Consider the following 24,335-nt stretch of genomic DNA (forward strand, 5'->3'; position numbering starts at 1 on the left):
TTGAATAAGCATTTCTGACCTTATTCCCTATGCAATTCATGGTTTTAGCTGGGTTATCAAAATATTGGCTAATAGGTTTATCTCCACAAAATATTTTAGATTCCCTAGATGTTGACTCTATCCAGTTGAGCCTGTCCAAAATCTGTTGATATCCATCGTCCTCCTGAATAGCTTTCACTGCGGATGGTCTTCGGCCATAAGTGAATCTTTAGTTTGGCCACTGGTAGAAATTCATCGCCATGTTCACTATAGGATCATACGCATCCTCGTAGGTTTGGTTCATCAAGTTTCCTCTTGCAGCTCCATCTAATACTGATCGCACATGTGCATACAACCCATTATAGAACATCTACAACCTCAAGCATTTGGGTAGACCATAATGCAGGCATCTCTGGATCAACATCTTAAGTCACTCCCAAGCTTCGTTAAAGCTATCTCCTTCTAGTTTCTTAAACCTGACAATCTCTCTCCTAAGTTAGATCATCTTGCTAATAGGAAAAACTTATGTAGAAACTTCTCTGCAAGTTCATTCCATGTCATGATAGATCTTGGTTCTGTGAATCTAACCAAGAAAAAGCATTATCAATTGAGGAGAAGGTCAACAACCAAGAATGAATAGCATTATCGGTGACCCCATTAAATTTAAACATATTACAAAGTTGGAGAAACCATTTAAAGTGTTGATTTGGGTCCTCTGTCATTGTTCCTTTAAACTGTAGATTGTTCTGGATCGTAGTTGGTTTAATTTCAAAGTTATTTTTCGTAATGGTTGGCCTTGCAATGCTACCTTGTACCATACCCAAATTTGGTAGCGCATAATTTCTTAGTGTCCTTTTTTCTCTTACTATCTATGGGTTTAACGGTAATTGTGGTGGTGGTAAATCTTGTATGTTAGCTTCGTCAAGTTTATCGAATAGCGGGTTTCTCGTGGTGCATTACCCATAGCAAGTGGGTTATTTTGCATCTGTTTTTGCTATTGCTGCTTGGAACGACGAAAATGTACAAGTGTACACAATCGCAACAAGTAATAAAGTAACAAGTAAATGTCCAGTTATCAGACCCACAGGGACTGTAAAAGAATTATTTATGAAAGTAAGTTTAAACACTTTGGTGAAAGAAAAATATTTGGATTTGGGAAAAGATAAAAAACTAGAAAACGAAGTAAAATAAAATAAAATAAAGTTCTAATGCATGATTTCAAAAGCTGATTTTAATCAAGATGATATAATTGTGTTGGATTAATTACATTCCTTTAACTTAGAATTACTAAAATTATGTTTATACTGCTACGAACAAATTCACGGCAACTCAGTAATTTGGTAACTACTACTCATACATACTTATTAAATTAATCAATCTCTTGAACATTTTTAAATGTCAATCCAAGCGACTAATCAATCTTCACAAGCATATAAAAGATCAAGTGAGGTAACAGAGTATTTCTACCTTGAAACAGTTTAATCGCAATAATCTTGCAAGTTATGCAAGACATATGTATCGCCAAATACAATGATAAATTAACTTCAGCTACCTTAGAAGAATAAACATGCACTAATTAAGTATTGTGTTGATTAATTACAATTTCAATACGACTTAATAATTAATTCATTAGTTATCTAACAATTAATATTGCAAGAATAATTTAGGCATGATTTTACTTAATCAAGAATCTTACCGAGGCCTATAATAGCACAAACACAATATCAATAATTCAAAAAGGAAAAATATAATCAACCTAACACGGATTCAATTCAAGCTAAATTGATTAAAATAACCATTTCAATAGCATAAATATTCATAAACATGTTTATCAAAACAACAACGGAATTTAAAGAAATAGGGAACAAAAAGCAAATCCGGTGTTTCTCTGTGGCTTGACTGATTGCTCCGTTCTTCGTTCTCCATTGTCCTCGGCTATCAAGGTGGCCTATGAATACTTTAATTGCTGCTTAACAATGGCTGATTAGGACCTCTTTCCCAGGAGATTCAACTTTGCTAAAAATAGCCTGGGGCAAATCCATAAAGCCACATTTTCTGGAGGGGTTTGAATGCAAGGTTGAAAGTTCTTCAAGGGCTTCTTTGCAAGCTTATTTAGTAAGATAAAATGCTGATTTGGGTCAGCATATGGACGGTTCTGGGCAGCCCAATTGGTGGCTGGTTCGGTTCACTAGATTCGGTTCAACCAATGCGGTTCAACTAGACCCTTTTTTTTCCACAATTAATTAATAATAATTTATTTAGCCCAAATTAAATTGGGAATAAATTAAAATTAATTTTATTATGAATTACCACACATTTTTGGACCATCTTAGGCTGGAAATAAAATTTTCTCGATGCTTCAAATTGCTTCTCGGTTTTATTCTTCGAGCATTGTCTGCTGAGCCAAATTTCGCCCTTTGTGTGAATCTGAGGAAAATAATCAAAATTAACTATAAAATTAATTAAAATTCATCATGTTCATATTTTTAACATAATTTAATTATTTTATAATATTTAATTATTTTTTACTAGAATTTAACCAAAATAACATGATTTTAAGTTAAAAAGGGCATATAAAAACACATAAATTTTCGTGTTTCCATTGTTGTCGATGGTTTCTATGAATTATTCTTTCGGAACCAGTGGGTGGCTCTATAGATGTACCCCTACTGTAAGTTATACACTAAAACCACAAAGAAAAAAATAAAATAAAATCATTATTAAACAAAAATAAAAATCATACCTATAATTTAAAAATCTCCTAATTATTCTATTAATGGAAAAATTAAAACTAATTCAATAACGTTGCCTCCCCAGCAACGACGCCAAAAACTTGACCGCCTCTAGACGTACTAAAGTCTAGAGTAAATTTCCTGCAACAAAATATGAAATTTAGGCAATTCTTGCAAGTATACGGGTTAGGTTGTAATATATTTTTTACAATGAAGTAGGTAAGTACTCCAAGGATCGTACCCAAAGAAGACGAGTACTAAATTAATAATAACCTAAATGTTAATAGATCTAACTAGTATTTTAATTAAATTATATTATGATAGAACATAAATTGAAAAGAATTTGTTTTATAAGAAAATAAATAAATTGTGTAATAGAATAAAATGGACAAACTAATTTGTTGATTAAGTCAAATCTAAGCATGGGAGACTAACTCACTTCGGTGGTCATACTTAATTCCTATGTCAGATTCTATTCAATCAACTAGTCACTAACCTAGCAGGATCTCTCGATCTTCCACTAAACTAACGAGTCGACAATAACTACTTATCTCTCAACCTCACAATCCAGACTGGATTGAGGTAAATGGTTCATGAATAGGCAACACCAATTTTGGGTTATTTCTCACCTAAATGACTTCCTAGGATTGTCAGGCCTAGGGTTTACATCTTCCTATCCCGACCAGCTAATCCGCTAAGAATCTCTACATAAAAATTAATTACTCTTACATCCATTCACTAATCCCCCATAAGAGGATTAGTTCCTTAAGGATCTCATAAAGGATATAAACTTGATAAAGAAAATAGACATGAAGAATAAATCAAGAGTAAAAGTTTAAAATAAAATTTGAATTGTATTGATATTAAAATGTAGAAATCCACAAAGAGTTTGTTGAATCCACAAGTTAAATTCTCCAAAGAACACGAATGAAAATAAAATTGAAAAGAAATCCTAAGTAATAAAGAAACTAAAAACTAAAAGACAAGTTCTAAGATACAGAAAAGATGCTTTTTAAGTGTTTAATGACCCCTATTTATAACTTTAGGGTTGGTTGTCATCCTTAGCCCTAGCTCGACTAACATGTTTACATTAAAGTTCATTGTGTGGACCAAAATGCCCTTAGCTCATTAATTCTTCACGTACAGGGTTGGTGTCGCGACATCCTCTGCCCTATGTTGCCACACTGATGGCAGTTTGCTTTGCTCAGGCTTAGATTTAGGGCTATGTCATGACATCCTCTGACTATGTCTTGACACCCAAGGTAGTCCTACTATATTAGTATTCTACTCACTCCATTGCGACATCAAACCTCCGTGTTGTAACAAGGCGACCAGTCTCATGTTCTCATGACTTTGAGTGGTCTCCTACACACTCACCAAACACATAAGCCTTCCCTTAGGCCCACTTTGGCCCTTAAGGTCATATAAACAGCTCAAATCACACTTTTTATTGTTTGAGGCTAAAAGTGAAAAACAAAATAAAACATAATAGAAATACTTATATTCAACCTTCTTAAGTATAAAAATAAGTTTAATTTGTTGCAACGAATTGTTGTAGATTAGTATGTCTCTTTATAGATTGGTTTATGGAAAAAAATCATTTCCCAATTGAATTAAAGAAGAAAGCCTACTGGGCCATTAAGGAATTTAATTTAGATCCTTACTTATTCAAAGAAGCATGCTTATTTTAGTTACATGAGTTGGACAAATTTTGATTTGCGACTTATGAAAACACAAAGATGTATAAAAATAAGAGTAAGCTAAGACACGATTCCATTATCAAGAAATGATCCTTCAAACAAGGACAACAAGTTCTACTAGTCAACTCAAGACAAAAATTATTTTTGGGGAAACTGCGATCAAGATGACAAAACCATACATTGTTAAACATGCATCCCCTTACGGAGCAATGAAGCTTAAAAATATGGAGGGTAAGACATTCATTGTTAATGGACAGAGATTGAAACACTATTTTTGGGGTGACAATGAAAAGATCAGTGATAGAAAGATTTGGAATACATAGTGGTGGTGGAAATGCAAGATGACACGAAAAATTGTTCTTAAAACTAGATTTGGAATCAAATGAATCAGGAAGTCACACATAAGATAGTACTCGAATGCAATTTGTAACATATTGTAAAAAAAAATTGGGACTTTTAAATTTTAATTTTTGGATGTTTTTATTTTTTTTGGAATTTGTTTATTTATTTTTTGCTTTAGTGTTCGTTTAGTTCATTTTTGTGTAGGAACCTTGTACGATATGAGGCACTACATTTCGAACCTAAACTGACATGAGGAGGACCACTCGACCATAACTGAGGATCTTTAATGCCAAAACTGGGTAGTCTCTTCTCCTATCTTTGGGACACACTGTAACACCCCTAGCCCGTATCCATCACCAAAAGAGGGTTATAGAGTATTACCGAAGTTTACAGTACAAACAAACAGAATTTTGAACATTTCATAACATACCAATATTCATATCAAAAATCAATAAAAAATAAATCATATTGTCCCATATACGAGCCCTCAAGGCCCAAAATATGCATTAGAAACAAGAAACATTCATATGTCTTAGGCCGTATGGACATTTGAAATAAGGACACACTGCCGTGTCCCACCCATGTCCGTGCCCGTATAACTCACTGACTTGGACCACATGGCCAAGTCGCACGCCCATGTGCTAGGTCGTGTACCCTTCAAAGTAATCTCACACGCCCATGTGTCAGGTTGTGTGCTAGGCCGCGTAACAACTTGACTTGCAACCCTTTGAAAACTACAAGGGACACACGACCGTGACACCTGGTCGTGTGTTACATAGGGCTGAGACACATGCCTGTGTTTCTGCCCATGTGGACGAAAATAGGCCATTTTACAATCCATATTTCTCACCCAATTTGACATGTACCTGCTCCCAACAATGCACATTTACACAAGCTATAATAAGGCATCCAAAACAAGCATGATCAAGCCTTATACAAATGGTATGATCACATACAACCAATATGCCCTTAGACACCTCAAATAATAATTTATAAACATGACTAATCATGTGTTCAATATAACAAATTCTTCAACTTACATATATGCATATTTGCACCAAAACTTACCATGTAGATCACTTAACAAAACATATCATTTGGTACCAAAACTCCAATCTAAAACTACCATCAATGACCATGTAAATCATTTGTAGCAAAGCATTAATTTGCCATAATTACATCCTATTACTAAGAACATATCCAATATGTATAATCATGCCACAATTTTATCATAATTCAAGCATACTAAGTTATTCTTCAACCATTAGAGGGTAAACATTTACATACCATATGCTAGACTTATTCTATCATCAAAATGCCAAAACACAAGCCAAGCAAATGGCCAAAATATCAACAAAGCATATAGGCCAACATTAGCCAAAATAACCTATACATGCCATTGTAACCAAAATTAAACAAACCGAATGTACCAAAAGAGCTGATGGTAATGTGATATAGCTCCAACAAGCTTCCAACCCTAACAAGCTTCCGATTCACTATAAATACAAAAAGTACACAGAGTAAGCATTTAAGCTTAGTAAGTTCGTATAACATAGAATTTAACTTGCCATTTAGTCACAATTTAGGCAAGTAAACGTAGCATATCCCAACTTAATTTGGCCAAATGTCTAAGCACATATTCACCAACATGTTAGCCATGTAAAACACATATAAACCAAGTCATGGATGAGCTCAAAAATTAATCAAATTCCATATACATGTATCATCCATTTCATATACCTATATACCATGTAATGTCATTTTCCATGTAATTCATATCTATACTTGTAATAGTTCGTATCGAACTCATATCATCTCTTAACAGAACAATGTCCATTGAACCATTTAGAATATTGTTGGACACATGGGATAGCTCACACATAGTGTGCTAAACTGTAATATGTCAATTCATGTACATGCATGCTGATACGAGCTATGAATCGGTATGCTCTCACGAGCTATAAATTGGTAAGCTCATATGAGCTAAAATTGGTAAGCTCTCAATAGTTGAAATTGGTAAGCTCATATGAGCTGTGGTGTACCCACAACACATGCAAGACTACAACCAAATCGGTAACCCTAATGACATGTCATTTGTATCCTATGAATTCCTAAGGTTCAAACGAGGCTCGGTAAGCGTCGTACATCGTCGGATATGTGACCGGTAGTTATACATGGTAATTATACAAATCACATACATATAATTCAATTAAAACATAGAAAAACTCAAATTAATTACACGAACTTACCTCGACGAGTATACATAAATACGGAAGCGATTAATCCTAGACTTCCTCTTTTCCCCGATCTAACTCTGTACGAGGTCTAACTGGATCTATACGGATAAATTTAACTCATAATTCATTCAATTTAATCCAAAACATATTTTTGGAAAAATTGTCATTTTGACCCTGTACTTTTAACTTCTTTGCAAATTAGTTGCCCTAGGCTCAAAAAATGAAATTCATGCAATTTAACCCTTACCCAAGCTAAGCCAATTTTTATACGTATTAGTAGCAACCCATATATTTCATAAATTCAAAATTTCACCACAGAATATTTTCTATTTTACAATTTAGCCCCTAATTAATAATTTTACTAAAAATTCCTTTACAAAAGTTGCATATCTATCAACAACCATTCATTTTCTATCATCAAACTTCAAAACTCAAGCATTTTCATCAATGGTAAAACCCTAACAATTTAACAGTTTCACAAATTAGTCCCCGAGCTAGCTAGATTAAGCTACAATGATCCCGAAAACATAAAAATCATTAAAAATATATTAAAATGCATACCTAATTGAAGGAAATAAGGTTGCCGAAAGCTAAGCACAAAAATGGCTTTCTTCTTTCTAAAATTCGGTTGAAGAAAGATGATACAAAATGGTGTTTAATGTGGTTTTATTTATTATAAACTTTAATTAGCTAATTACTTAATTAACTTTTATAAACTTACAAATTACACAAAATGCCAAGCCATTATAATCCACTATCACTATTATGGTCTACTTACCATCTAAGGACTTCCACTTTAAAATTATATAGCTATTTAATACCTTTAGCTATTGGAAACACGAAAATACACACTTTTTCATGCCCTTTTTAACTCAAATTCATGCAGTTTTAGTAAAATTCTTGTTGAAAAATATATAATTATTATATAATAATTAAATTTTACTTAAATTATTAACACGTTTAATTTTACTTAATTTTATAATAAATTTAGATTAATTTTGATCATTTTCGACAGATTCGCACAAAGGGCAAAAAAGGTCTCGACAAACACTCCTAGAAGCACAAAATCGAGAAGCAATTTTGAAGCATCAAGGAAAATTTATTTTTTAGCCTAAGACGGTCCAAATTATGTCCATTAATTCATAATATAATTAATTTTAATTTTGATCCAATTTAATTTGGGTTAAATAAATTATTGTTAATTAATTATGAAAACGGGTCCAGTTAAGCTGAACCAAGAAAATCGGTCCAACTGAGCACTGGGCAGCCCAAAACCATCCCACACGCTGACCCAATCAGCTTGTTTGGATGATTATTTGGCTTGCAAAATGGCCCTTGAATACTCCTTTAATTTGCATTCAAACCCCTCCACTAGTCATGCATTTCAAGATTTGCCCTTACCTAAAAATAGCATGTTTGAAATCTTCAAACATGCCACATGTGTGGCAGGGCATGGGGGGAGTCTTTTGCTGCTGATTTTGTCTATTTTTAGCATACTTATCAACCTATAAATACCCCCTTGGCTTCTCTCTTCAAACACATATCAAAACCATTCAATCTTCACTTCTCTATCACTTTTCTCTCTTCATTGTTCTTCATTTTCTTCCCCATTCCATTGCCGATTTCACCTCTTGAAAAAGATTCATTCAACCACCATTTGGAGCAGCATTCAAGTGTTCGTGGAGGCCTTGATTCAACAAGAATAAGTGGAGAAGGAAGAGTAGAGCAAACTAGTCAAACCTCGGATAAACACCGGAATTGATTCTTGTTCCTTATCCTTTTAGTTTTATTGTTGTTGTTATGACCATGAATATTTGTGATTTTGATATGTTTAATTTAATTAATATGAATTAAATTTAATTCGTGTTAGGTTGATTGCATTTCTTCTACTTGAGTTATTAAAATTGTGTTTGTGTTGTTATAGGCTTTGGTAAGATGTTTGATTAAGTAAAACCATGACTAAGTTATTCTTACATTACAATTTTGAGGTAACTAATGAATTAATTATTTAACTGAATTGAAATTGTAATTAATTGACACGATACTTAATCAGTGCACGTTTAATCATCTAAGGTAGCTAAGGGTTAAATTAGCAACGGTATCTAACGAAACATTAGCCTTGCATAACTTGCAAGATTATTGTGATTAAATTGTTTCAAGGTAGAAATACATTGTTACCTCACGTAATCTTTTATGTGCTTATGAGATTGAAGTAATCGTTTGAATTGGCATAGAGATATGTATAAGAGATTATTTTAACTTCATAGGTATGTATGTGCATTAACACATTTTCTTATTTAAATTTGTTTAATCTGTTGAATTGACATAGAGATATAGTCAATATATAAATCGATTTTGGTAGGTAAGTATGTTCATAAGTTAAGAAATGTAATTAATCTAGCACAATCATGTCATCTTGATTAAAATCATCTTTTCAAATCGTGCATTAAAACTTTTATTTTATTTTTATTTATTTTACTTAGTTAAAATCCTAGTTTTTAATCAACTCCTCAAATCAAAATATTTTTCTTTACCAAAGTGTTTTTAAAATTGCATTAATAAATAATTCTTTTCACAGTCCCTGTGGGTACGATAACTTGACATTTACTTGTCAGTTTATTACTTGTTGCGATTGTGTACACTTGCACATTTCCGTCATTCCAAGTTTCTGGCGTCGTTTCCAAGGACTATTTTAAAAAGTCATTATTTGTGAATTTGTTAATTTTGTATTTTGTTTTATTTTTTTATTCAAATTTAACTTAATTAATTTTTCTGTGTTGGTTTTAGGTGTTTATGAGTATTGATCGAATCATCGATTTACTTCCTGTAGACCCTGAGATTGAAAGAAATTTTTGACAGTGAAGAAGACAAGCAAGTTAAAGAAAGACCGAAGGGATGAACTACGAAAATTCCAAATCAAGGAAACTGGGCAAACCCTGCTCAAAATCCTATCCTTTTTTTATAATGATAGGGATAGAGCTTTAAGACAGTATGCAGTGCCAGTGTTTCATGATCTTAATCTGGGTATTAGGAGACCCGAAATTGAGATAACAATTTAAGCTAAAGCAAGTCATGTTCCAGATGCTTCAGACTGTGGGCCAATTCAGTGGAATGACTACCGAAGATCCTCACCTTCACTTAAGACTGCTCATGGAGGTGAGCGATTCTTTAAAGTTAGCCGGAGTACCCGAAGATGCGCTGCGATTAAAGTTGTTCCCATATTCGCTAAGGGACAGAGCTCGAGCCTGGTTGAACTCATTACCACTGAATTCAATTTCCACATGGCAAGAGTTAGCAGAAAGAATCCTCATGAAGTATTTTCCTCCTGGCAAGAATGCTAAGTTGAGCACTAAGATCACTGATTTCCAACAAATAGATGATGAGTCCTTGCATGAGGCATGGGAAAGGTACAATAAATTATTATAGTAATGCCCTTATCACGGAATCTCACATTGCATCCAACTTGAGACATTTTATAATGGTCTCAATGCTCACACTTGGATGGTACTAGACACTTCTACTAATGGTGCTCTCCTTTCTAAGTCATATAATGAGGCTTATGAAATCATTGAAAGGATTGCCAGCAACAATTATCATTGGCCAACCAGTCAAGCAGCGTCAGGAGGACGAGTTGATGGAATACAAGAAGTAGACACTCTCACTTCACTCGCATCTCAGGTATCTTCGATTTCCTTAATGCTTAACAAATTTACTACTAATGGTTTTAATAGTTTTGCAACACAGCCACCGAATCAATTTGAAAATGTAGCCTGTGTCTATTGTGGGGAAGGACATCTATTCAAAGAATTTCCATCGAACCTAGAATTCATGTATTATATGGGTAACCATAACCAAAATCGAGGAAGGCAAGGACTACAATTCAATTCCTATAACCCATCACGGCGAAACCACCTTAATTTCTCCTAGAGTAACCAAGGGGTTGGACCCAGTAACATATACGCCTAACCTAGACCAACCCAGCCACCTATTTTTACCCAACAAGTTCAAAAATAGCCTCAATTTCAATCATCCAATGGCTTAGAAAACTTGTTGAAGGCATACATAGCCAAGAATGATGCCTTAATCCAAAGCCAAGCAGCTACATTGAAAAACCTGGAAAACCAAATGAGCCGGCTTGTAACTGAACTCAGAAAAAACCGACCACAATGTGCTTTACCTAGTGATACAGAGAATCCAAGGAATCCAAGGAAGGATTATTGTAAAGAATTGACATTGAGAAGCGGAAAGACATTAGAGCCCAACACCGTCGAAGTTGAAGAGGAGTCAACTGATGTTCAAGACTCAGAGGAAGTTCAAATAAGTGTTGAAGTTTCAATTTCAACCGGAACCAGAATCTGCAAAACTCGATAAGGTAATTTCTAAACCAATCAATTCTGATAAACTAACTTAATTAGAAATGGAATAGCCATAGAAGATAAATCAACCAGTTCTAGTAAAAAAGCCTCCACCACCCTTCCCTTAAAGACTTTAGAAGCAAAAGCAGGAAGTTCAATTCAAGAAGTTCCTAGACATACTCAAGCAACTTCATATCAACATTTTGTTGGTTGAAACACTTGAACAAATGCCGAACTACGTCAAATTCATGAAGGATATCTTATCAAAGAAATGAAGAGTTGGAGAATTTGAGACGGTAGCCATGATAAAGGAATGCAGTTCATATCTTGAAGACAAACTATCCCCAAAGTTGAAGGATCCTAGATGTTTTACCCTACCTTGCACCATTTGGGCAACATATTATGGTAAGCAACTTATTTGATACGGTAGCCTTGACAAAGGAATACAGTGCATATTTTCTTGCTGACTTTGTTATTCTAGACTTTAAAGTAAACAAAGAAGTGCCAATTATCCTAGGAAGGTCTTTCTTAGCAACTGGAAGGGCCCTTACTGATGTAAAAGGGCGAGCTTACTATGCGTGTTCAAGATGATTAGGTAACATTTAATGTTTTTAAGTCTATGCGATTTCCTGACCCAATTGATGATTGTTCTGCAGTGTCCAATTTAAAGGAATTAATCATGGAAAAGGAATTCAACTATGTTGAGGACCCATTGGAACAAATTTTGACATCAGACCCTCCAAGTGATGAAGAGGAGGATGAATACTTAGCATTGCTAGAAGCTAATCAAAAGAGATTTAATCAACAATCCTGCTTCGAATCTTTAGAGTTAGAGAATAGGGATTATGCCCAAAAAAAGTGACAATCGAGGAGCCACTTAAATTAGAATTAAAGGTACTTCTCTCACATTTAAAATATGTTTATTTAGGTAACGCTTCTACTTTACCTGTGATTGTTTCAGCGAAATTAACTATTGAGCAAGAAAAGAAACTCATCCTAGTATTGAAATAATTTAAAAAGGCTATCGGATGGACCATAGCAATATTCGCGGTATTATTCTGTCTGTATGCATGTCCAAGATCATCTTGGAAGATGGCAAAAAATGTACGGTTGATGGACAATAAAGACTAAACCCTATCACAAAGGGCGTGGTAAAGAAAGAAATCATCAAGTGGTTAGATGTGGGTATAATTTACCCCATCTCAGACAGTTCGTAAGTAAGTCTAGTCCAGTGCATTCCAAAAAAATAAGGTATTACGATTGTTAAGAATGAGAATAATGAGTTGATACTGACTAGAACAATTACAGGATGGAGAATTTGCATCGATTATCAGAAGCTGAACAAGGTGACTAGTAAAGATCACTTTCCTTTGCCGTTTTTGGACCAGATGCTGGATAGACTCTCAAGGTGAGACTATTACTATTTCCTCGATGGATACTCGGGGTATAATCAGATTACAATAGCATTGGAAGATCAACACAATTCAACATTCACCCCTTAGACTATTACTATTTTCTCAATGGATACTCGGGGTATAATCAGATTACATTAGGATTGGAAGATCAACACAAGACAACATTCACCTGCCCATACGGTACATTTGCATTTAAACGTATGTCATTTGGTTTATGTAATGCACCTGCTACATTTCAAAGATGTATGATGTCTATTTTTACTGATATGGTTGAGAAATACTTGGAAGTCTTTATGGATGATTTTTCAGTATTCGGAAATATATATGATGATTGCCTAGCCAATCTAGCTAAGGTACTAAGGTGATGCAAAGATACAAACCTCGTACTCAACTAGGAAAAGTGTCATTTCATGGTACGATAAGGTATTCTTCTAGGACATTGGATAACGATGCATGGAATCGAGGTAGATAAAGTAAAGGTAGATGTTATTGAGAAACTCCCACCTCTAACATCTGTAAAGAGTGTTAGGAGCTTTTTGGTCCATGTTGGTTTCTATCAAAGATTTATCAAGGACTTATCCAAAATTGCTAAACCCTTATGCAAATTATTGGAGAAGGACATGACATTCAAATTTGATGAGGAGTACTTAAGACCTTTCAAAAATTTTAAGAGTCGGTTAGTTTTGGCACCCATAATCGTCACACCAAATTGGGATTTGCATTTGAATTGATGTGTGACGCAAGTGACTTCGCGATAGGAGTTGTCATGGGCCAGCAAAGAAATAATTTTTTTCATCCTATCTACTAAGTAAGTCAGACTGTAACAGGAGCTCAACTAAATTATACGGTAACAGAGAAAGAGTTACTTGCTATTGTGTTTGCTTTTGACAAGTTTTAATTTTATGTCGTAGGTACCAAAGTGACTGTCTGTATGGACCATTCGGTAAATAAGTATTTACTTGCCAAGAAAGATGCTAAGTCGAGACTGATCCGATGGCTACTACTAATTTAAGAGTTCAATCTACAAATTCAAGATCGAAAGGGAGTAGAAAACCAAGTAGCAGACCACTTGTCCAGATTAGAGCCACAAAAAGGGAATTCTCCACTTTTACCCATTCAGGAGACATTTCTAGATGAACACATACTGAAGGTAAATCATTTCCATAATACCCCTTGGTTTTCTGATATTGCTAACTATTTAGCTTTTGGTTTGATGTCGATTGGTAAGACGTATCATCAAAATAAAAAGTTTCTTCACGATATGAAGTACTATTTCTGGAAAGAACCATACTTTTTTAAAAAGTGTGTAGACCAGATGATCAGGATCTGCATGACAAAAGATGAAGTACATAAGATTCTATATCATTACCACTCAACTCTGAGTGGGGAACACTTCGGAGGTACACGTACTGCGGCCAAAGTATTGCAAGCCGAATTCTTTTTGCCAACACTATTCAAAGATACATATGTATACGTAAAGAGTTGTGATCAATGTCAAAGGGTTGGAATCGCCACCAATAGAAATGAGTTTCCCCGAACAAACATCATTAAGGTAGAATTATTTGATGTTTGGGGTATTGACTTTCTCGGTCCTTTCCCTCCATCTTTTGGTCACAAGTACATATTGGTAGAAGTAGACTATGTGTCTAAGTGGGTTGAGGCCGAGGCATATCTGACGAATGATGCTAAGGTTGTGATGAAGTTTTTGTAGAAACATGTGTTCACAAGGTTTGGAACGTCGAGAGCTATCATCAGTGACGAAGGGTCCCATTTTGTGAACAGATGGTTGAAATGGTTAATTGATAAACATGGACTAAAGCAAAAGATTGCCATAGCTTACCATCCGCAGATGAATGGGCAAGCTGAACTAGCAAACAAAGAGATCAAAGGCATACTCGAGTAGGTAGTTTGCCCGCACCGAAGAGATTGGTCCAAAAGATTAGACGATGCTTTAGAGGCCTATAGGACAACATACAAGACACCTTTAGGGATGTCACCCTATAGGTTGGTCTTTTGGAAAGCCTGTCATCTACCCTTGGAGTTAGAGCACAAAGCTTACTAGGCTCTCCAACAACTCAACTTGGATCTTAAGCTTATTAAAGAGAAAAGGATGCTCCAACTCAATGAGTTAGAAGAATTCCAAATGTTCTCATACGAGAATGCCAAATTACTTAAGGAAAGACTTAAGAGATTGCATGATAAGCACATTGGAGTTCAAGAATTTGAAGCAGGTTAGCAAGTCTTATTATTCAACTCTAGATTAAGGTTCTTTCCAGGTAAGTTAAAATCACGTTGGTCCGGTTCATTTACGATTCACCAAGTTTATCCATATGGAGTTGTCAAACTTCAAAGTAAGGGAGGTAATTTTCGAGTCAATGCTCAGCGCTTAAAACATTATTGCGAGATACAATTGAACGGCCTCAAATCTCGTTCATTTATCAGATCTTTACTTTTTTCTCATTTTTCCTTTTAAATAAATGATTTAGGGTATATTTTCGGGATTAGTATGTTTAAATAAATTATGTCTAGGAGATTGGAACTTAAGCGGGACCACTTGTGACCCCTCAAATCTTTCTTCGGAATTGATTTTAAGATAATCTTTCGAGAAATTATTCCCTAAATGGAAAAATAAATATTTAATTTTCAAATAAAAAGGTCAATTTTGATCCAAGTTTTAAATTGCAACTCAATTTCAAATTTTCTTTAAGCCTGGGTACTTAATTGAATTATTTTCAAAATTTGGTTGCTCTTTTTGTAAATATTTTCAAACGGCATCTAGAATAAATGTTTTTAAATTTAATTTAATAAATAAGATGATAATAACTAGTATATAATTATATTTATTATAATATATATTAATTATTATCAACTTTGCATAGATTTAGGATTAGTTTACATTTGATCATATTTTATTTAATAAGTTTTTATTTTAATAAATTTAGAGCAAATAATAATTTAATATGCATTATATTAATTATTAATTGTTGTTAACTCTATGTAGAATTAGAACGTAGAATATTTTAATTATTAATTTTCTCTAAGAATTCTAATTAAGCTCCTACTCCCTTCACTATAAATTTCACCTATTTTTTCCAGTTTTTCACATCACGTCATCCTAGCCACACCAACACCCACCTTCGGCACCAACAGCCCCAACACACACCGTGCACGCCAACAGCCCAGTAGCCTGCTCCTTGCCACTGCAACTACTTACACATCCAGCTTTAGCAGCCTCCGCACTAGCTTGTGTGCCTAGTAGCTCACCGGGCCTGCTCGACGCACCTGTCAGCTACCCACTCTCCCGCATCCGGGTGGCACACACTTGCCCTATTTCTCGCGCAAGGATCCGCACATTGCTACTGCCTCCATCACGCCAAGCCACGCCTAGTGCACTGCTGCTCCCTAACGTGTCGCTGCCACCTTGCTACTCTCTCTTACCTATCGCACCACACCATCAAGACACCCTACAACCATCTCTAAACCGACCTCTTTTGCTTTATATTTATTTTCTTTGAGTTCTTAACTTTTATAAAAAGGTGGTAAGACAAATTTTTCTCCTAAATTTCAATTTTATTTCATATTTAATTTTTCAAATTATTGAATTATTAATATTTTATAATAATTAAATTTTTTAGAAAATATTTGTTCTATCTTATGATCAGGTTAATCATGCCTCGCGAAAGAACTCGTGCCTCTGCTTAAATTGACGAATCATAAAACAAATTCCACTGTGAAGAAGTCAAAACGAGATGCGAAAGTGTTTTCAATAATCAACAGATGCACCCAGAAAAAAGGCTTTACGCTGAAAGAAAGCAACTATATTAACGTCATGGAGCGCATTCGATAAATTGCTAAAGCTCTCAATTGGGAGTTATTTTGTGAGAAAATACCTAGTGCAGATGAGTTAGTTTGCGAACTTTATTCAAATTTGACCACAAATGAATTAACGAAAGTTTTCGTTCGAGTAATCAAGGTGCCAATAACCTCAAAAGCTATTAATGAATTCTTTGAATTACCTAATTTCAAAGACGACGAATATTCATTAAGTCTGAAAATCTGCAAGAAATTATCGAGGGACTTACAGTTCCAAGTTCTAAGTGGAATGTGTCAAAGCAAGGAATTCACACTTGTCGCAGAGAATATTTGACACCATTAGCGAAGGTATGGTTCTATTTCATTCGATTCAACCTTATGTCCATTTCACATGGGACTACAATTTTATTAGAATGAATGGTCTTATTATACTCTATTTTAACTGAAAAGACCATTGATGTGGGAAAAATCATCCTGAGATAAATGCAAAATTATGCCGCTAGACGTTCTAACCCAGCTTACTTTCCCTTTACGATAACAATTTTGTGCTTGAAAGCTAAAATTCTTACAAACGTAAAGAAGATAAGTTATAGCTATGACACAATCATAGACTGGGACCTCTATCAAATAGCCAAAAACTCTGTTCTACAGCAACGAGTTGAAGAAAGCAAGTATGCCAAAAAAGAAGAAGAAGGAGATCCCATAGAGATTGAACCGATGCAATTAACTAAAATCCCTGATAAGGCAGAACCAATGGAACCAATAACCGAACTTAATGTCACAACTTCAACGTTTAGGACCCAATCACCTTGCCTAGATCTTTGAGATGAGCTGTCAAAGTTGATGGACATAATGCAACATATGCAGTGGCAGCAACAAGCTTACTAGAGATATTAAAAAATACAAGATGACTCAATGAGAAGCGCTCTTACGGAAATATTCAATGAACCATTTATTTTTTGTGCCTGAGTTTCCAGATTTTATATTTTAGTCATCGAGTCCACTATCGAAGAGGGAGCAAAGTGATTCATGCAAAAACAATGATAATGGAGCAAAAGATTTGTCGAATTCGGAGTGATCTGCAAATAAATAAAAAAGGGGATCTTAACTTTATTTTATTTTCGTTCTTAGGTTATTTAATGTTTTAGGATTAGGTTTTATTAGGAATTTTTATTTTTGCATAATAAAACAAGAGGTGGAAATCATAAATAAAAATGAACAAGTTGCAAAGTACAAAGTGTGGCAATAGATATATACATGTCTAGGATTGGATATAGAGAGAGCTTGGTACTTATGTAGTCAAATTGACTCACACCTCTTTCTAGAATCCTACCTAGTATAGTATCTATTCACTTTTAGCAATGAGGTCATTGTTCATCTTATGTGTGGGGAACAAAAAATTGAAATTATTTCCACTCAGAATAAAATTTTCTTTCAGTTATGATTAGGTTATATTTTGTTCAAAAATTTGAAATTTTGTTAAGTATGCTAAACTTCAGTATGAATAAAGTTCGATTATTTCAATAATTGTTATGTTAACTTAAATATGATATAAATGTATTTTTAATAAAACATGCAAATCATACCATAAAATTTTTTTAGTTCCTTAGGAAAGTTAGGCATGCATGAAAGTTTAAGTCTCTAGAATTGACTTAGTAGTTTCTTGAGGCGAAATCCTAGGAAGCATGGAATGTTGAAACTGATTTAGACAGCTTTTGTTTGGACCGCTTGAGCCTTTCAAGCTAACCTTGATGAAGTTTTATCTTTGACACCCAACTTTGAGACTATATGACCTAATTTTATATGAACCCTTATAATATTCAGCCATCACTTTCTCTTAATTATCTTTAAATTGTCCCAAAAACTAAACTCAGTACTATTTAGAACATTCTTTCGGGGAGTTGAAAAGAAGTATCAAATGCTCAAAAAATTGTAGTACGTACAACAAAATGCTCCTGAAAAGAAAAGAAAAAATAAAAAAGAGAAGAGCATACGTACTTGAAAGAAAATAGATGTATAAAAGAGCATGCGAAAGCAAAATAAGTTGGTATATTGAAGGTAAATATTCCGAAGGTCCGATTCAAGCTAAGTCTAAGGTTTTTTAGCCTAAATTTATCTATCTTTTACCTACCCTTAGCCTAGCCACGTTACAACCTATTTAAAAGACCTATTGATTCAGGTTTTCTATGCTACCTACATTAGTAAAGAGGAATTGCTATGTTCAACATATGAAGACATAAGTTAAACTTCATGATTGCAGTTTAATCTTGAATAAGGGAATAAAATCAAATTGGTAGGGATTTAACATGACTTTATTAGGAAGCATTTAGTCTATTTTTGCTATCATAAGCATAATTGAGATTAATTTGAATGATATGTATACTTAAGTAGCATAAATCTCAAAATTTTTGTTATTCAGCATAAGTATACTAAAATCATAATTTTGGGAAGAACGTCGTTTTGAAGGATATTTCCAAAATTGTTTCTGAAAAAATTATTTTCAATTTTCGCATTACTCAGGACGAGCAATGAATTAAGTTTGGGGGTGTGGAAACACGAAAATATACACACTTTTTCATGTCTTTTTTAACTCAAATTCATGTAGTTTCAATAAAATTCTTGTCGAAAAATATATAATTATTATAAAATAATTAAATTGTACTTAAATTATTAAAATGTTGAATTTTACTTAATTTTATAATTAATTTTGATTAATTTTGATCATTTTCAACATATTTGCACAATGGGCGAAAAACAGCTCGGCCAACACTACTAGAAGCACAAAACTAAGAATCAATTTTGAAGAATCAAGGCAAATCTATTTTTCAGCCTAAGATGGTCAGAATTATGTGTATTAATTCATAATATAATTAATTTTATTTTTAATCCAATTTAATTTTGGTTAAATAAATTACTGTTAATTAATTATGAAAATGGGCCCAGTTGAGCGAAACTGAGAAAACCAATCCAATCGAGCACTGAGCAGCCCAAAACCGTCCCACATGCTGACCCAATCAGCTTGTTTGACTGATTACTTGGCTTGCAAAATGGCCCTTCAAGACTCCTTCAATTTGCATTCGAACCACTCCACTATTCATGCCTTTCAAGATTTGCCCTTACCTAAAAATAACATGTTTGAAATCTTCAAACATGCCACATGTGTGGCCAGCCATGGGGGGAGTCTTTGGCTGTTGATTTTCAATATTTTTTGCAGCCTTCTCAACATATAAATGCCCCCTTGGCTGCTTACTTCAAATACATCTCAAAACCACTCATTCTTTACTTCTCTCTCACTTTTCTCTCTTCATTGTTCTTAAATTCTTCGCCATTCCCTTGCCGATTTCAACTCTTGAAAAAGATTCATTCAACCACCATTTGGAGCAGCATTCAAGTGTTTGTGGAGGCCTCAGTTCAACAAGAATAAGCGGAAAAGGAGGAGTGGAGCAAACTAGTCACGCTTTGGAGAAACACCAGATTTGATTCTTGTTCCTTATCCTTTTAGTTTTATTATTGTTGTTATGAACATGAATATTTGTGATCTTGAGATGTTTAAATTAATTAATATGGCTTAAATTTAATTCGTGTTAGTTTGATTGCATTTCTTCTACTTGATTTATTATCACATTTGCTTATTAAAATTTGTTTAATCGGTTGAATTGACATAGAGATGCTTATTAAAATTTGTTTAATTAGTTTAATTGACATAGAGATATAGTCAAAAGATAATTGGATTTTGGTAGGTAAGTATGTTCATAAGTTAGAAAATTATCGAGTTGCCGTGAATTTATTCGTAACAACATGAACATAAGTTTAATAATTCTAAGTTAAGAAATGTAATTAATCTAGCACAATTATGTCATCTTGACTAAAATCAACTTTTAAAATCATGCATTGGAACTTTTATTTTATTTTTATTTATTTTACATAGTTAAAGTCCTAGTTTTTAATCACCTCCCCCTTGGTATGCTAAGATCAGTATCACGCGTAGGTGAATCATTAAATGAAGAATTTGCCAATTTTTATTTTAGTTATCGAGTGTAAATCAATGTTATGCCTTTTTCAGTGTTAGAAATATGATTGAAACCTTCACTTTCGAACCCTGTGAGGATTCTGCTTCCAATTGAGTCCGTGTGTTAAGTATATACTTTCCAAATACTAAAATAGGAAAAACATTCGACGTTTTGTCTCTTTTTAATCACCTCCTCAAATCAAAATATTTTTCTTCACCAAAGTGTTTTTAAAATTGAATTCATAAATAATTCTTTTCACAGTCCCTGTGGGTATGATAACTCGACATTTACTTGTCATTTCATTCCTTGTTGCGATTGTATACACTTGCACATTTCCGTCATTCCAGCTATTAGAACTCAACTTTTGCACTTTACGCAATTTAGACTCTTTTATCAAATTAAGCATGTAAACGGTTAAATTTCTTCATAAAATTCTTATACGATATTTCTATCATCTTGTAGACCATAAAATAATAATAAAATAATTTTTTTGACTTTGGATTTGTGGTCCCAAAACCACTGTTCTGATTTCACTGAAAACAGGCTGTTACAACTCTCCCCCTAAAGAAATTTTCGTCCCCGAAAATCTTACCAGAAAAGAGGTTCGGGTATTGCTTTCCCATTGCTTCCTCAGGTTCCCAGGTAGCTTTTTCTCTTCCATGTCGTTGCCAGAGAACTTTTACTAAAGCTATGTTCTTGTTTCTCAATTCTTTCACCACTCGTGCTAGAATTCTGATCAGTTCTTCACTGTACGACATATCAGGCTGAATTTCAACATCTATTGGGGAGATAACATGTGAAGGGTCAGATAGGTATCATCGTAACATAAATACGTCAAAGACAATATAAATCTTTTCTAGTTCTGACAACAAAGCTAATCAGTATACAACAGGTCCGATTCTTTTAGTAATCTCGTACAACCTGATAAATCGTGGACTCAACTTTCCTTTATGACCAAACCGAAGAATATTCTTCCAGGGTAAAACTTTCAAGAATACTCTGACACTGACTTGGAATTCTATATCTTTATGTTTAAGATCCCGCATACGATTTCTGGCGATTTAAAGTCGTTTTCAAGCTATCTCGGATTACTTTCACTTTTTCTTCAGTCTCACGAATCAAATCAACCCTGTGTATATTTTTCTCACTGAGCTCAGTCTAGTATAACAGAGTTTGGCATTTATGACCATACAGAGCCTCAAACGATGCCATTTTTATGTTTGACTGAAAACTGTTGTTATCGCAAATTCAACCAACAGTAAGTATTTCTCCCAGTTGCCTTCAAACTCTAAAACACAACACCGAAGCATATCTTCAAGAATCTAAATCACACGCTTGGACTGACCATCGGTCTGAGGGTGAAATGCAGTGTTAAAATGCAACTGCGTACCAAGAGCTTCTTATAAGTTTCTCCAGAATCGCGAAGTAAGCTGAGGATCTCAATATCAAATAATGGAGACTGGCACTCCGTGTAATCTGACAATCTCAGAAACATATAACTCAGCCAATCTGTCAAGGGAGAAATCTGTACGTACTGGAATAAAATGTGCAGACTTTATCAAACGGTCAATGATAACCCAAATGACATCTTTCTTTCTTGAAGATAGGGGTAAACTCGATACAAAATCCATAGTAACTCTATCCCATTTCCACTCTAGTATCATCACTGGCTGTAACAATCCTGAAGGCACCTGATGTTTAGCTTTAACTTGCTGACATATCAAAAATCTCGATACAAAATCAGAAATCTCGTGTTTCATTCCCTGCCACCAATACATTTGTCTCAATTCACTATACATCTTATTACTTCTCGGATGAATAGACAAGCTACCACTATGAGCTCCATGCAAAATTTTCTATATAAGCTTTGGATTCCTTGGTATACACACTTTACCTCTGAACAATAAACAATCATCGGATCCTATCTGAAAATTTGAATCAGAAGTCGACTCACTCTGTAACCGTTTAGCTGGCAATTCACTATCGCATTTTTGAGCTTCGCAGATCTGTTGTAAAAACATTGTTTTAGCTCTTACCTCAGCTAAGACTAAGCCATTATCAAATAATGAAAGTCAGGTATTCATCGCTCATAGAGCAAACAAGGACTTTCTACTCAAAGCATCAGCAACTACATTTGCTTTTCCTAGGTGATAATCAATGATCAACTCATAATCTTTCAACAATTTGAGCCATATGCGTTGTCTCAGATTTAAATATTTCTACGACATTAGATACTTTAAACTCTCGTGATAGGTAAATATGTGACATTTTTCGTCAAACAAATGTTGTCGCCAAATTTTCAATGCAAACACGATAGTTGCCAACTCTAGGTCATGTGTCGAATAGGTATTTTTGTGCGGTTTTAACTGTCTGGAAGCATAAGCTATTACTTTACCTTTCTGCATCAAAACACAGCCTAAACCATTTAAAGATGCATCGCTGTAAATCAAAAATTCTTTACCCAATTTAGGCTAAACTAGAACTGTTACTTTGGTCAACAGTGCTTTCAACTGATTGAAACTTTGCTGACATTTATCAGACCATTAAAACTCCACATATTTCTATAATAGCCACGTCATCGGTGTAATTATTATTGAGAACCCTTTGATGAATCTTCGGTAATACCCAGCTAATCCCAGAATTCTTCTAACTTCAGATACATTTATCGGTGGTTTTCAGTCAACAACTATGGAAAATTTACTCGGGTCAACTCCGATGCCTTTAGTCAATATGATATGTCCTAGAAAACCAGCTTCTCAGAGCTAGAACTCACATTTACAAAATTTAACAAACAATTATTTATCTCGTAGAGTTTTCAACCCAATTCTGAAATGTTCAACATGCTCAGACTGTCTCAAGAATAGATCAGAATGCCGTTAATAAATACCACCAAAAATCTATCTAAATACGGTCTGAAGATTCTGTTCATTAAATTGATAAATACTGCAGGTGCATTAGTTAAACAAAATGACGTCACAAGAAATTCATAGTGTCCGAATCTAGTTCTATATGCAGTTTTCGGCACATCAGAATCTTTCACTCGTAGCTGATAATAGCCAGGACAAAGATCAATCTTCGAGAATACTGTGGCACCTTTCAACTGATCACACAAATCATCAATTCGAGGTAGTGGATATTTGTTCTTGATTGTAACTTTATTGAGCTGGCGGTAATCTATACACAATCACATCGATCCGTCCTTTTTCTTAACGAACAGAACCGGTGCACCCCAAGGTGAAAAACTAGGTCGAGCAAATTTCCTATCTATCAATTCTTGTAGTTGTGTTTTCAACTCTTTTAACTCAATAGGAGTCATTTTGTAAGGTGATATTGATATCGGTGATGTTCTCGGTGCAAGTTCAATAGCAAATTTAACCTCTCTGACTGGCGGTAATCTAGGTAACTCCTCGGAAACACATCGGGATACTCACAAACCACTGGCACTGATTCAAGCTTTGATTCAGACACTTTAGTATCCAATACATAAGCAAGATAAGCATTGCAACCTTTTCTCACATGTTTCTATGTTGACATAGCTGATATCACAATAGGCAACCCACTCAGATTATCTGATTCAATACGAAGCATCTCACCCTTCTGACATTTTAATACGATAAGCTTTCATCTATATTTTACCACAACATCATGCAGAGTTAGTCAATCCATGCCCAAAATCATGTCAAATTCATCAAACGGTAATAGCATCAAATCAGCCAAAAAATTGCAACCCCAAGCCATCAAAAGACAGTTCT

At 34.3% G+C, this 24,335-nt stretch overlaps 2 non-coding genes across 2 annotated transcripts; one reads left to right on the forward strand and one right to left on the reverse strand.

Annotated features, from left to right (window-relative positions):
- Nucleotides 1-371: 371 nt before the first annotated feature.
- On the forward strand, nucleotides 372-478 carry LOC121224846 (small nucleolar RNA R71). Its single transcript, XR_005922589.1, has one exon. It is a non-coding gene; the product is annotated as a small nucleolar RNA R71 (small nucleolar RNA).
- Nucleotides 479-10,329: 9,851 nt separating this feature from the next.
- On the reverse strand, nucleotides 10,330-10,436 carry LOC121224769 (small nucleolar RNA R71). The gene has a single exon (XR_005922514.1). It is a non-coding gene; the product is annotated as a small nucleolar RNA R71 (small nucleolar RNA).
- Nucleotides 10,437-24,335: the final 13,899 nt, after the last annotated feature.

This window comes from Gossypium hirsutum, chromosome D12 (genome assembly GCF_007990345.1).
Source record: "Gossypium hirsutum isolate 1008001.06 chromosome D12, Gossypium_hirsutum_v2.1, whole genome shotgun sequence".
NCBI lineage: Eukaryota > Viridiplantae > Streptophyta > Magnoliopsida > Malvales > Malvaceae > Gossypium > Gossypium hirsutum.